The sequence below is a fragment of the Lotus japonicus genome, chromosome 4 (assembly GCF_012489685.1).
Source record: "Lotus japonicus ecotype B-129 chromosome 4, LjGifu_v1.2".
NCBI classification, from domain to species: domain Eukaryota; kingdom Viridiplantae; phylum Streptophyta; class Magnoliopsida; order Fabales; family Fabaceae; genus Lotus; species Lotus japonicus.
In genome coordinates, this window is record NC_080044.1 from 57,036,264 (window position 1) to 57,048,520 (window position 12,257).

Below are 12,257 nucleotides of genomic sequence, written 5' to 3' on the forward strand. Positions count from 1 at the left end.
CTTCATTTGGGAAAACTTCCTTCATGAGAGTTGTAGCCCTTCAAGTCTAGAAAATTCTCCAAGTCGTTTCGCGTCGATCCGATATCTGTAGCTCCAGATATCCCCGTTTTAGTGAACGCAGTTCCGGCTGTACAGTGCCAACAGAATTATTGCATTGTTTTCTTCTAAGTCCGTATTTAATTATGAATTTACCTTTGAGGGCTTAGGTTTTAGTAAGTTTCAGGCCTGAGTAAGTTCTTAAGTGATTGGGTCACGGGTTTTGACTTGGGTCGGGCTTGAAAGAAAACAAACCCTAGCCCAAGAGAGGGGGCGCGGGCTATGTAGGGTTTTGGGGGGGGGAGGGTTTCTTTTCACACTATTCTGAAGAAAGAAACCTTGTGCACTTCTGAAACACGTAAAAACAGAGGAGAAAGAGTGAGAGAAACTTTCCCCTTGCACCCTAGCCGTCACCGTCCCAAGCCCTACCACCGTCGACGTGTTCACGCAAGAGAGAGGAGGAGTTCGCGAGCGAGAGGGAGAGAGGAAGGGTTACGCGTGGAGAAGAGGAGAGAAACCAGAACCTTGCTCTTCAATTTCATCTTTTCTTCAAGCCTAAGGACAAAGGTAAGGGCTGGTTCTAGGAATGGGTAGATTCTTTAGGGAATATGCCATGAATTGCCACGAGAAACAACTTGAGTTTTGGACTGTTTTTGCATGATTTCCTGTACATGCTTGCTTGCTGGAATTTTTCTCTTGAAAAGCCATGAATATGATCCTCAAACGTTGTTTATGATCTGAATCCTTGATTTTATGCGAGTTGCCATGGTATTTGTTAAGTTTTGTGCTATTTTGCACTTGTTATAGCATGATCCTTGCTAAATGTTTGGTTCTGAAATTTTGAGTGGATATTTGGGTTGTTGGGGCTGTACCAAGATTGCCATGATCAAAGGGGAAGGAAGGAAAATTATTTTTGAAAACCATAGAGCCATGGGAGTTTCGCTGCCAGTTTTCTGTACTGGACAGCGGACTTCAGAGCCCCTTTTTACCTGTTTATGGTCATCGAATGAAAAAGTGAGTAAAATGAAAGTTGTAGATTTTCGAAATATCTTTCCAGACATATAAAAATCATAATTTTTGGTTTAGTAATGTGATCTGGGGGTCGTGTTTAGTAACTGTCACACTTGCTGTTTTTCCTGTTCCGGACAGTTATCTTTAAGGCCTAATATCACCTAATTCTGGGACTCAAATGAACAAGTGTGTAACTAGAGAGTTGTAGATATTTAAAATAGCTTTCTAGAAAGGTATCATACGTGATTTTTGGTTGAAAGATGCATTATGTGGCTCTATTTTTGTGAAAGTTGTTTCTGCTGTCAATATGTTGAAGTTGCGATGATATATTATGCATGAGTGAATGTTCTTGCGTTCCCTTACGTGGATTATATTTATTTTCTCAGTTAATGGTTCAAGGGTCGCTCACCTAGCCGTAATTCCCTTGTAACCCGTGAATGTTGTGTTGTGAAGGTTGTTGTATAAAGAGTATGATAAGACTCTAGGATTGACTTTAGAGACTTAAACAAAGAGAAACGCGTAATTAACTCGCTTGCAAGAAGATTGTGAATGAAATTTTATTGGACATAGGTCTAGTGAGACTATGGACCATGAGAACGATGGTACCTTGCACGCGAGGGAGTTATTTGGGTTGACTGCGGTCTCCCGTGAACCTTGTGGGCCGGTGTGGCTCCACGTGATTTGGTTGACTGCGGTCACCGTGAACTTTTGTGGATCATTGCGGCTCCACGTGATTTGGTTGACTGCGGTCACCGTGATAACCGTGCCTCTGCGGAAGCACGAAGATGGCCATGGAAGGTTTGGTGGGTTGTGTGAAGTGAGATTCCGTTAGTAACTGACTCTTTCCCATAAAAGACATATAATGTACTTATATTATATATGTTGTTGTTGGTTTTGTCATTATCATTCTTTTGTTGGACCTGACCCTGCTTGTTTGCTATGTGTTTATTTGGGGGGGTAGATGGTCGTGAAGATAATGGCGACGACTCATTCTTGGGAGTTGATGCTACGTGGCGAGCCACTACCGGATGACGACTACACTTCTGATGAAGAGGAAGAAGATAAAGAGGAAGGGGCCAAGGATATGGTTGGGTTGTGAGACATCCATTTTTCTTTTGGGTTGAGAGTACCGAGTTTTGGAAGTATTGAACCATTACTTTATTTTAGTTGAGATAGTTTAACTTGATGTAATTTACTTTGAAGTTTTCTTCCGGATATTTATTTCATACTCTTTTCAATGATTAATAAAGTTTGAGGTTTACGTTGATGATTATTTCCGCAAGTTTGAAATGGTTAAGTTTCGAGAATTTTGTAAAATTGAACTTTTATCATTAATTCAAGATTAATAAGTCAATCGACGAAAACTCTTTACGAAAATTTGGTTAATTAGTTACTGTGTAACACTCGAGAAATCGGGGCGTTACATTGTGGTATCAGAGCTCCGGTTGAGAAACCAGAGCACTAAGGGTATTGGGCTTACGAGTTTCCGAACTTGTTGTGTTTTGTTTTTGATAAAGGTGTTTTCAAAGCTTCGCGGTGAGATTTGGGTAGACTTGATTGCTAAGATGTTTGCTTGACTGTGATTGTCTGTAGTTAGTATCATTGTCGTGATACTTGAGGCTAAGTGTTTGATTATATTAAGATGTTTGAACTCTGAGGTCGATTGATGGAATGTCAACCGAAGGAAGAGTGAGCTTTGGAATCTATTTTGTATCCCAAGGTGTACGGCTATGTGCGTTTGTGTGTACCTGTGTTGTCTTGGGAAAGGGTTCACCGGCGTATGTGAACTCTATCGTTGCCGAAGCGAAACATGATGGTGATGTGCGCAATATCTTGGTGGTACAGGAGTATGTCGATGTGTTCCCAGAAGATGTACCCGGTTTGCCACCAGTCAGAGAGACGGAGTTCTCTATTGATATTGTACCCGGTACTGGACCAATATCGATGGCACCTTATCGTATGGCCCCAGCGGAGTTGGTAGTGTTGGCAAAGCAATTGGATGATCTCTCCTCAAAGGGATTCATTCGACCTAGCGTATCGCCATGGGGTGCACCTGTGCTATTGGTAAAGAAGAAGGATGGGAAGTCCAGATTGTGTGTGGATTACCGGCAGCTGAATAAGGTGACAGTGAAGAACCGTTATCCGATGCCTCGGATAGACGACTTGATGGATCAACTTAGAGGAGCGGTGATCTTCTCGAAGATAGATCTTAAGTCAGGATACCATCAGATCCGAGTCAAGGAATCGGACATCCAGAAGACCGCATTCAGGACCCGATACGGGCATTATGAATATCTTGTGATGCCGTTTGGGGTTACTAATGCACCCGCAGTGTTTATGGACTACATGAACAGAGTGTTCAGGCCATTCCTGGACAAGTTCGTGGTGGTGTTTATTGATGATATTTTGATTTACTCGAAGAGTAAGGAAGAACACGAAGAGCATTTGCGTCAAGTGCTAGGAGTATTGCGGGGGAAGGAGCTATATGCTAACGGCTCGAAGTGTGAATTCTGGATGGAAGAGGTGAAGTTCCTGGGTCATGTCATATCAAGTCAGGGTGTGGCTGTTGACCCTAGCAAGATCGAGACGATTCTGTCATGGGAGCAACCAAAGACAGCAAGCGACATCAGAAGCTTTGTTGGGCTTGCTGGCTACTATAGACGATTCGTCAAAGATTACGCAAAGTTGACTTCGCCGTTGACCCAGTTGACAAAGAAGAATCAACCGTTTGCGTGGACGGAGAAGTGTGAGGCTAGTTTCCAGGAGTTGAAGAAGCGGCTGACCACCGCACCCATACTAGCTTTACCTAAGGAAGGAGAACCTTATGACGTGTATTGTGATGCGTCACACAATGGTTTGGGTGTGTAATGATGCAAGATAAGAAAGCAATTGCCTATGCTTCAAGGCAGTTGAAGACTCATGAGAAGAACTACCCCACACATGACTTGGAGTTGGCTGCCATAGTTTATGCTCTCAAGATTTGGAGACACTATCTCTATGGCAGTACGTTCACGATCTACAGCGATCATAAGAGTTTAAAGTACTTATTTGATCAGAAGGATCTGAACATGAGGCAGCGGAGGTGGATGGAATTCCTTCAGGACTATGAGTTCACTCTACAGTACCATCCGGGGAAAAGCAATGTTGTAGCCGACGCTCTCAGCCGGAAGGCTATACATGTGTCCTCAATGATGGTCAAGGAGTTAGAACTGTTGGAGGCTTTCCGAGATCTGAGCTTGGACGTTAAGCTCGCACCAGGAAGACTGAGTTTCGGAATGGTGACGGTGTCAAGTGTACTTTTGGAAGAGATCAAGTCTAGACAAGAGACTGATGAAGGGATAGCTGAGTGGCGAGACCGTGTGACTCAGGGAAGGGCACCAAAGTTCTCTATTGGGAATGACAATATTCTGCGATGCAAGGGACGGATATGTGTGCCTGACGATGTAGAGATGAGAAGATTGATCCTGGATGAAGGACACAAGAGTAGACTGAGTATCCATCCCGGAATGAACAAGATGTATCAGGACTTGAAACTTCACTTCTGGTGGTCTGGGATGAAGAAGCAGGTTGCTGAGTATGTTTCTACTTGCTTGACATGTCAGAAAGCGAAGGTAGAGCATCAGAAGCCCGCAGGGAAGATGCAACCACTAGATGTCCCAGAGTGGAAGTGGGACAATATTTCTATGGACTTCGTGACGGCTTTACCTTTAACTCGGAGGAAATTCGATGCGATCTGGGTTGTTGTTGATCGTTTGACAAAGACCGCTCATTTTATCCCGATCAACCTGAAGTACAAGGTGGAGAAACTGGCGGAGATTTATGTGGCTGAGGTTGTGCGTCTACATGGTGTACCGACCAGCATCGTGTCAGACAGAGATCCGAGGTTTACCTCTCACTTTTGGGGAGCCTTGCAGCAGGCCCTCGGAACTAAGTTGAGATTGAGCTCTGCCTATCATCCGCAAACCGATGGACAGACAGAGAGGACAATCCAGTCGCTGGAAGATTTGCTACGGGCCTGTGTGTTGGATTACAAGGGCAGTTGGGATGAGATGCTGCCATTGATCGAATTCACTTACAACAATAGTTTCCATGCAAGCATCGGCATGGCACCTTACGAAGCTTTGTACGGTCGGAGGTGTCGTACGCCCTTATGCTGGTATCAAGATGGAGAAAATTTGGTGATTGGCCCGGAATTGGTGCAACACACCACCGAGGAAGTCAGGAGAATTCAGGAAAAGATGAAAACCGCGCAGAGTCGCCAAAAGAGTTACGCCGACAACCGACGGAAGGAGTTGGAATTTCAGGCCGGAGACCATGTCTTCTTGCGGGTTACCCCGATGACAGGTGTCGGAAGGGCAATCAAGTCCAAGAAGCTTACTCCGAAGTTTATTGGGCCGTACCAGATCACGGAGCGAGTTGGACCGGTGGCGTATAGGATCGCCCTACCACCGTTTCTATCCAACATCCATGACGTTCTTCATGTGTCGCAGTTGCGTAGGTACATGGCAGATGATTCGCATGTGATTACGCCAGACGACATACAGCTGAGAGATGATCTGACAATGGAGGTGCCGCCCATCAAGATCGTCGACCGAAGTGTAAAGCGCTTAAGAAACAAGGAGGTGCCTTTAGTGAAGGTCGTGTGGAACCAAGAGACTGGTGACGCGACCTGGGAGTTAGAGGATAAGATGCGGGAATCACACCCCGATTTATTTGTAAACCCTTAAGTTTCGAGGGCGAAACTATTTTAAGGGGGGTGGTATTGTAAGGCCCTAAGTTCAACTTGGAACAAATTTTATGGAAGTTTGAATAAAATTGAAGTTTTTGGCTATGTTTGATAACTGGCAGATTAGAACTGTCAACTTGTGTGAATTTTTAGAGGGTCTTAACGACTTCATTTGGGACAACTTCCTTCATGAGAGTTGTAGCCCTTCAAGTCTATAAAATTCTCCAAGTGGTTTCGCGTCGATCCGATATCTGTAGCTCCAGATATCCCCGTTTTAGTGAACGCAGTTCCGGCTGTACAGTGCCAACAGAATTATTGCATTGTTTTCTTCTAAGTCCGTATTTAATTATGAATTTACCTTTAAGGGCTTAGGTTTTAGTAAGTTTCAGGCCTGAGTAAGTTCTTAAGTGATTGGGTCAGGGGTTTTGACTTGGGTCGGGCTTGAAAGAAAACAAACCCTAGCCCAAGAGAGGGGACGCGGGCTATGTAGGGTTTTGGGGGGGGAAAGGGTTTCTTTTCACACTATTCTGAAGAAAGAAACCTTGTGCACTTCTGAAACACGTAAAAACAGAGGAGAAAGAGTGAGAGAAACTTTCCCCTTGCACCCTAGCCGTCACCGTCCCAAGCCCTACCACCGTCGACGTGTTCACGCAAGAGAGAGGAGGAGTTCGCGAGCGAGAGGGAGAGAGGAAGGGTTACGCGTGGAGAAGAGGAGAGAAACCAGAACCTTGCTCTTCAATTTCATCTTTTCTTCAAGCCTAAGGACAAAGGTAAGGGCTGGTTCTAGGAATGGGTAGATTCTTTAGGGAATATGCCATGAATTGCCACGAGAAACAACTTGAGTTTTGGACTGTTTTTGCATGATTTCCTGTACATGCTTGCTTGCTGGAATTTTTCTCTTGAAAAGCCATGAATATGATCCTCAAACGTTGTTTATGATCTGAATCCTTGATTTTATGCGAGTTGCCATGGTATTTGTTAAGTTTTGTGCTATTTTGCACTTGTTATAGCATGATCCTTGCTAAATGTTTGGTTCTGAAATTTTGAGTGGATATTTGGGTTGTTGGGGCTGTACCAAGATTGCCATGATCAAAGGGGAAGGAAGGAAAATTATTTTTGAAAACCATAGAGCCATGGGAGTTTCGCTGCCAGTTTTCTGTACTGGACAGCGGACTTCAGAGCCCCTTTTTACCTGTTTATGGTCATCGAATGAAAAAGTGAGTAAAATGAAAGTTGTAGATTTTCGAAATATCTTTCCAGACATATAAAAATCATAATTTTTGGTTTAGTAATGTGATCTGGGGGTCGTGTTTAGTAACTGTCACACTTGCTGTTTTTCCTGTTCCGGACAGTTAGCTTTAAGGCCTAATATCACCTAATTCTGGGACTCAAATGAACAAGTGTGTAACTAGAGAGTTGTAGATATTTAAAATAGCTTTCTAGAAAGGTATCATACGTGATTTTTGGTTGAAAGATGCATTATGTGGCTCTATTTTTGTGAAAGTTGTTTCTGCTGTCAATATGTTGAAGTTGCGATGATATATTATGCATGAGTGAATGTTCTTGCGTTCCCTTACGTGGATTATATTTATTTTCTCAGTTAATGGTTCAAGGGTCGCTCACCTAGCCGTAATTCCCTTGTAACCCGTGAATGTTGTGTTGTGAAGGTTGTTGTATAAAGAGTATGATAAGACTCTAGGATTGACTTTAGAGACTTAAACAAAGAGAAACGCGTAATTAACTCGCTTGCAAGAAGATTGTGAATGAAATTTTATTGGACATAGGTCTAGTGAGACTATGGACCATGAGAACGATGGTACCTTGCACGCGAGGGAGTTATTTGGGTTGACTGCGGTCTCCCGTGAACCTTGTGGGCCGGTGTGGCTCCACGTGATTAGGTTGATTGCGGTCACCGTGAACTTTTGTGGATCATTGCGGCTCCACGTGATTTGGTTGACTGCGGTCACCGTGATAACCGTGCCTCTGCGGAAGCACGAAGATGGCCATGGAAGGTTTGGTGGGTTGTGTGAAGTGAGATTCCGTTAGTAACTGACTCTTTCCCATAAAAGACATATAATGTACTTATATTATATATGTTGTTGTTGGTTTTGTCATTATCATTCTTTTGTTGGACCTGACCCTGCTTGTTTGCTATGTGTTTATTTGGGGGGGGGTAGATGGTCGTGAAGATAATGGCGACGACTCATTCTTGGGAGTTGATGCTACGTGGCGAGCCACTACCGGATGACGACTACACTTCTGATGAAGAGGAAGAAGATAAAGAGGAAGGGGCCAAGGATATGGTTGGGTTGTGAGACATCCATTTTTCTTTTGGGTTGAGAGTACCGAGTTTTGGAAGTATTGAACCATTACTTTATTTTAGTTGAGATAGTTTAACTTGATGTAATTTACTTTGAAGTTTTCTTCCGGATATTTATTTCATACTCTTTTCAATGATTAATAAAGTTTGAGGTTTACGTTGATGATTATTTCCGCAAGTTTGAAATGGTTAAGTTTCGAGAATTTTGTAAAATTAAACTTTTATCATTAATTCAAGATTAATAAGTGAATCGACGAAAACTCTTTACGAAAATTTGGTTAATTAGTTACTGTGTAACACTCGAGAAATCGGGGCGTTACAGACGTTGTTTGACTAATCATTCTGCATTCATGCAGTATTAATGAGGTATTAACACAGGACGTACTCTGGACCTCGTCGGTTTCCAAAATGGTCATAAGACCCGGAATGCCGTGTAAGAGCGTTGGTAGACGTCTCTTGTAGCAGACCGAAATGGCAGACCTACGGGTTTACTACTGATCTGACTACGTGTGGTTGTTGGAGTAAGAGGCACGCGGGCCGAAATGGCTCCACCGTGGCTGGTGTTAGGGTTGATCCGTTTGATGTCCATCCCTTTCCGGAATGCATGTGGTTAACTGGGTTAACCGTCATTTGCATATCATGCAGCATGCATACTAATTTAGTTGTCGGATGTGATTGCTATTTGTTAATCCTAATTGGAACATGTTAAGTGTTTTATTGTCGTTTACGTTATCGTGAAATATGCAACCCTAGGATGTTATCCCTAGTTATAAGCCTAAGCGGTTATTTCTTATCTTTACCTATTGGGTTTATTATCTACATAGTTCTTTGGAGTTGACCCTCGCGTCTTCTGTGTGTGTTTTGGCGGACAACGCCTTTTGTCAGATGTCCATTGCGGATTGGTTCACAATGGTCCACCCTTCGGGGGGGATCAGATATGAGATGATTGACCAGGATGACCCCGGTTCGTGGGTGGTAGACCCCGCTAGCCACCGCGCGACCTATTCCGGGAGGATCATGGAGGATAGGGTAGATAGGGGAGGACTCTTGGTAGAGGGAGTGCTGAGGAGGTGCTCTGTCAGCTTCAACTTGCCACCGGGTGTGCATTGCGGACCAGGAGCAGGAGGACCACCACCGCCACCGTCATCTTCAGAGGACGAGGATCCCTCAGAGGAGGAGTCAGTGGGAGTGCCTTCGGCAGAGTCTAGTGCACCCACCGCTGCGATCATTGAGGATCATGGATCGGGCCCAAAGCCCGTTAGTCCAGCACCGGAGCGCATCGCTGTTGCGAGAGGGGGCGGGGTAGTGTTTGTAGACTTAGTTTTCTGGATTCCGATTCAGACGACGATCATGCTGACACATAGTTTTGAGTGTTAGTGTGAGCTCCTCGAGTTAGGATTAGTGTAGGAGTAGAGTCTTAGCTCTGACAGTCATCGCTTCATTTGCTTCTTTGGGGGACAGGGTAGTTCCGCCTATAGCTTTTTGTGTGGTTTCCTTACGGGAATCACAGAGAGTTGGTTGGACTTAGGAGGTCTTACTTTCAGACCATTGGGTCAGCTTATTCTCAGTTTTTGAGGGATGGTGTTGCGGACACTTCACCTTTTCATTTGGTTTGTACATATTGCCTACGGGCGCTACTTTTCTATTACCCGTCACTGGAGGTTTACTCGTGACGAGGTTGCTACTTACAGCGGGGGCTGTTATATATATTGTATATTAGTTCTATTGCTTTTCGCATTTGGGTTTTATCTATTTCAGTTTGTCCTAGTTATTATCGAAAAAAAAAAAATATTCACGTTTTTCCGCATTAAGTTTACTTTTGGTTACTAAAGTGACGCCACCGAAATTGGGGTGTTACAGGCAGCATCTCACAGCTTCCGACAATCGCGGGACCCTCCTAAAAGTCGAAACATCACAAAAGTTCATTTTCAAAGTTGTAGTTCGTTAAGTTAGCTCTGCGTGGCCTCAATCAGACTGAAATTTCGCGACTTGTAGCCTGAGGTATGATCCTTTCATCGCAGACTGTGTCGAGAATTTGATGTTCTTGAGCGGCAGAATCTCACACCTTCCGACAATAGCGGGACCCTCCTAAAAGTCGATACTTCACAAAAGTTCTTTTTCAAAGTTGTAGCTCGTTAAGTTAGCTCCGCGTGGCCTCAATCAGACTGAAATTTCGCGACTTGTAGCCTGAGGTATGATCCTTTCATCGCAGACTGTGTCGAGAATTTGATGTTCTTGAGCGGCCGCATCTCCCAGCTTCCGACAATCGCGGGACCGTCCTAAAAGTTGAATCTTCACAAAAGTTCTTTTTCAAAGTTGTAGCACGTTAAGTTAGCTCCGCGTGTCCTCAATCAGACTGAAATTTCGCGACTTGTAGCCTGAGGTATGATCCTTTCATCGCAGACTGTGTCGAGAATTTGATGTTCTTGAGCGGCCGCATCTCCCAGCTTCAAACAATCGCGGGACCGTCCTAAAAGTTGAATCTTCACAAAAGTTCTTTTTCAAAGTTGTAGCTCGTTAAGTTAGCTCCGCGTGGCCTCAATCAGACTGAAATTTCGCGACTTGTAGCCTGAGGTATGATCCTTTCATCGCAGACTGTGTCGAGAATTTGATGTTCTTGAGCGGCCGCATCTCCCAGCTTCAAACAATCGCGGGACCGTCCTAAAAGTTGAATCTTCACAAAAGTTCTTTTTCAAAGTTGTAGCTCGTTAAGTTAGCTCCGCGTGGCCTCAATCAGACTGAAATTTCGCGACTTGTAGCCTGGGGTATGATCCTTTCATCGCAGACTGTGTCGAGAATTTGATGTTCTTGAGCGGCCGCATCTCCCAGCTTCCGACAATCGCGGGACCGTCCTAAAAGTTGAATCTTCACAAAAGTTCTTTTTCAAAGTTGTAGCACGTTAAGTTAGCTCCGCGTGTCCTCAATCAGACTGAAATTTCGCGACTTATAGCCTGAGGTATGATCCTTTCATCGCAGACTGTGTCGAGAATTTGATGTTCTTGAGCGGCCGCATCTCCCAGCTTCAGACAATCGCGGGACCGTCCTAAAAGTTGAATCTTCACAAAAGTTCTTTTCAAAGTTGTAGCTCGTTAAGTTAGCTCCGCGTGGCCTCAATCAGACTGAAATTTCGCGACTTGTAGCCTGAGGTATGATCCTTTCATCGCAGACTGTGTCGAGAATTTGATGTTCTTGAGCGGCCGCATCTCCCAGCTTCCGACAATCGCGGGACCGTCCTAAAAGTTGAATCTTCACAAAAGTTCTTTTTCAAAGTTGTAGCACGTTAAGTTAGCTCCGCGTGTCCTCAATCAGACTGAAATTTCGCGACTTGTAGCCCGAGGTGTGATCCTTTCATTGTAGACTGTGTCGAGAATTTGATGTTCTTGAGCGGCAGCATCTCACAGCTTCCGACAATCGCGGGACCTTCCAAAAAGTCGATATTTCACAAAAGTTCTTTTTCAAAGTTGTAGCTCGTTAAGTTAGCTCCGCGTGGCCTCAATCAGACTGAAATTTCACGACTTGTAGCCTGAGGTGTGATCCTTTCATCGCAGACTGTGTCGAGAATTTGATGTTCTTGAGCGGCAGCATCTCACAGCTTCCGACAATCGCGGGACCCTCCAAAAAGTCGAAACTTCACAAAAGTTCTTTTCAAAGTGGTAGCTCGTAACGTTAGCTTCGCGTGTCCTCAATCAGACTGAAATTTCGCGACTTGTAGCTTGAGGTGTGATCCTTTCATTGCAGACTGTGTCGAGAATTTGATGTTCTTAAGCGGCAGCATCTCACAGCTTCCGACAATCGCGGGACCCTCCTAAAAGTCGAAACATCACAAAAGTTCATTTTCAAAGTTGTAGCTCGTTAAGTTAGCTCCGCGTGGCCTCAATCAGACTGAAATTTCGCGACTTGTAGCCTGAGGTATGATCCTTTCATCGCAGACTGTGTCGAGAATTTGATGTTCTTGAGCGGCAGAATCTCACACACCCTCCTAAAAGTCGATACTTCACAAAAGTTCTTTTTCAAAAGTTGTAGCTCGTTACGTTAGCTCCGCGAGGCCTCAATCAGATTGAAAATTCGCGACTTGTAGCCTGAGGTGTGATCCTTTCATTGCAGACTGTGTCGAGAAATTGATGTTCTTGAGCGGCAGCATCTCACAGCTTCCGACAATCGCGG

At 44.4% G+C, this 12,257-nt stretch overlaps 2 long non-coding RNA genes across 2 annotated transcripts; both read left to right on the top strand.

Moving 5' to 3' along the window:
• Nucleotides 1-404: 404 nt before the first annotated feature.
• LOC130710309 (uncharacterized) lies at nt 405-2,314 on the top strand. The gene is made up of 2 exons (XR_009010355.1): nt 405-603; nt 2,009-2,314. It is a non-coding gene; the product is annotated as an uncharacterized LOC130710309 (long non-coding RNA).
• A 4,030-nt stretch (nt 2,315-6,344) lies between these two features.
• Nucleotides 6,345-8,256, top strand: LOC130710241 (uncharacterized). The gene is made up of 2 exons (XR_009010336.1): nt 6,345-6,543; nt 7,951-8,256. It is a non-coding gene; the product is annotated as an uncharacterized LOC130710241 (long non-coding RNA).
• The last annotated feature ends 4,001 nt before the right edge of the window (nt 8,257-12,257 follow it).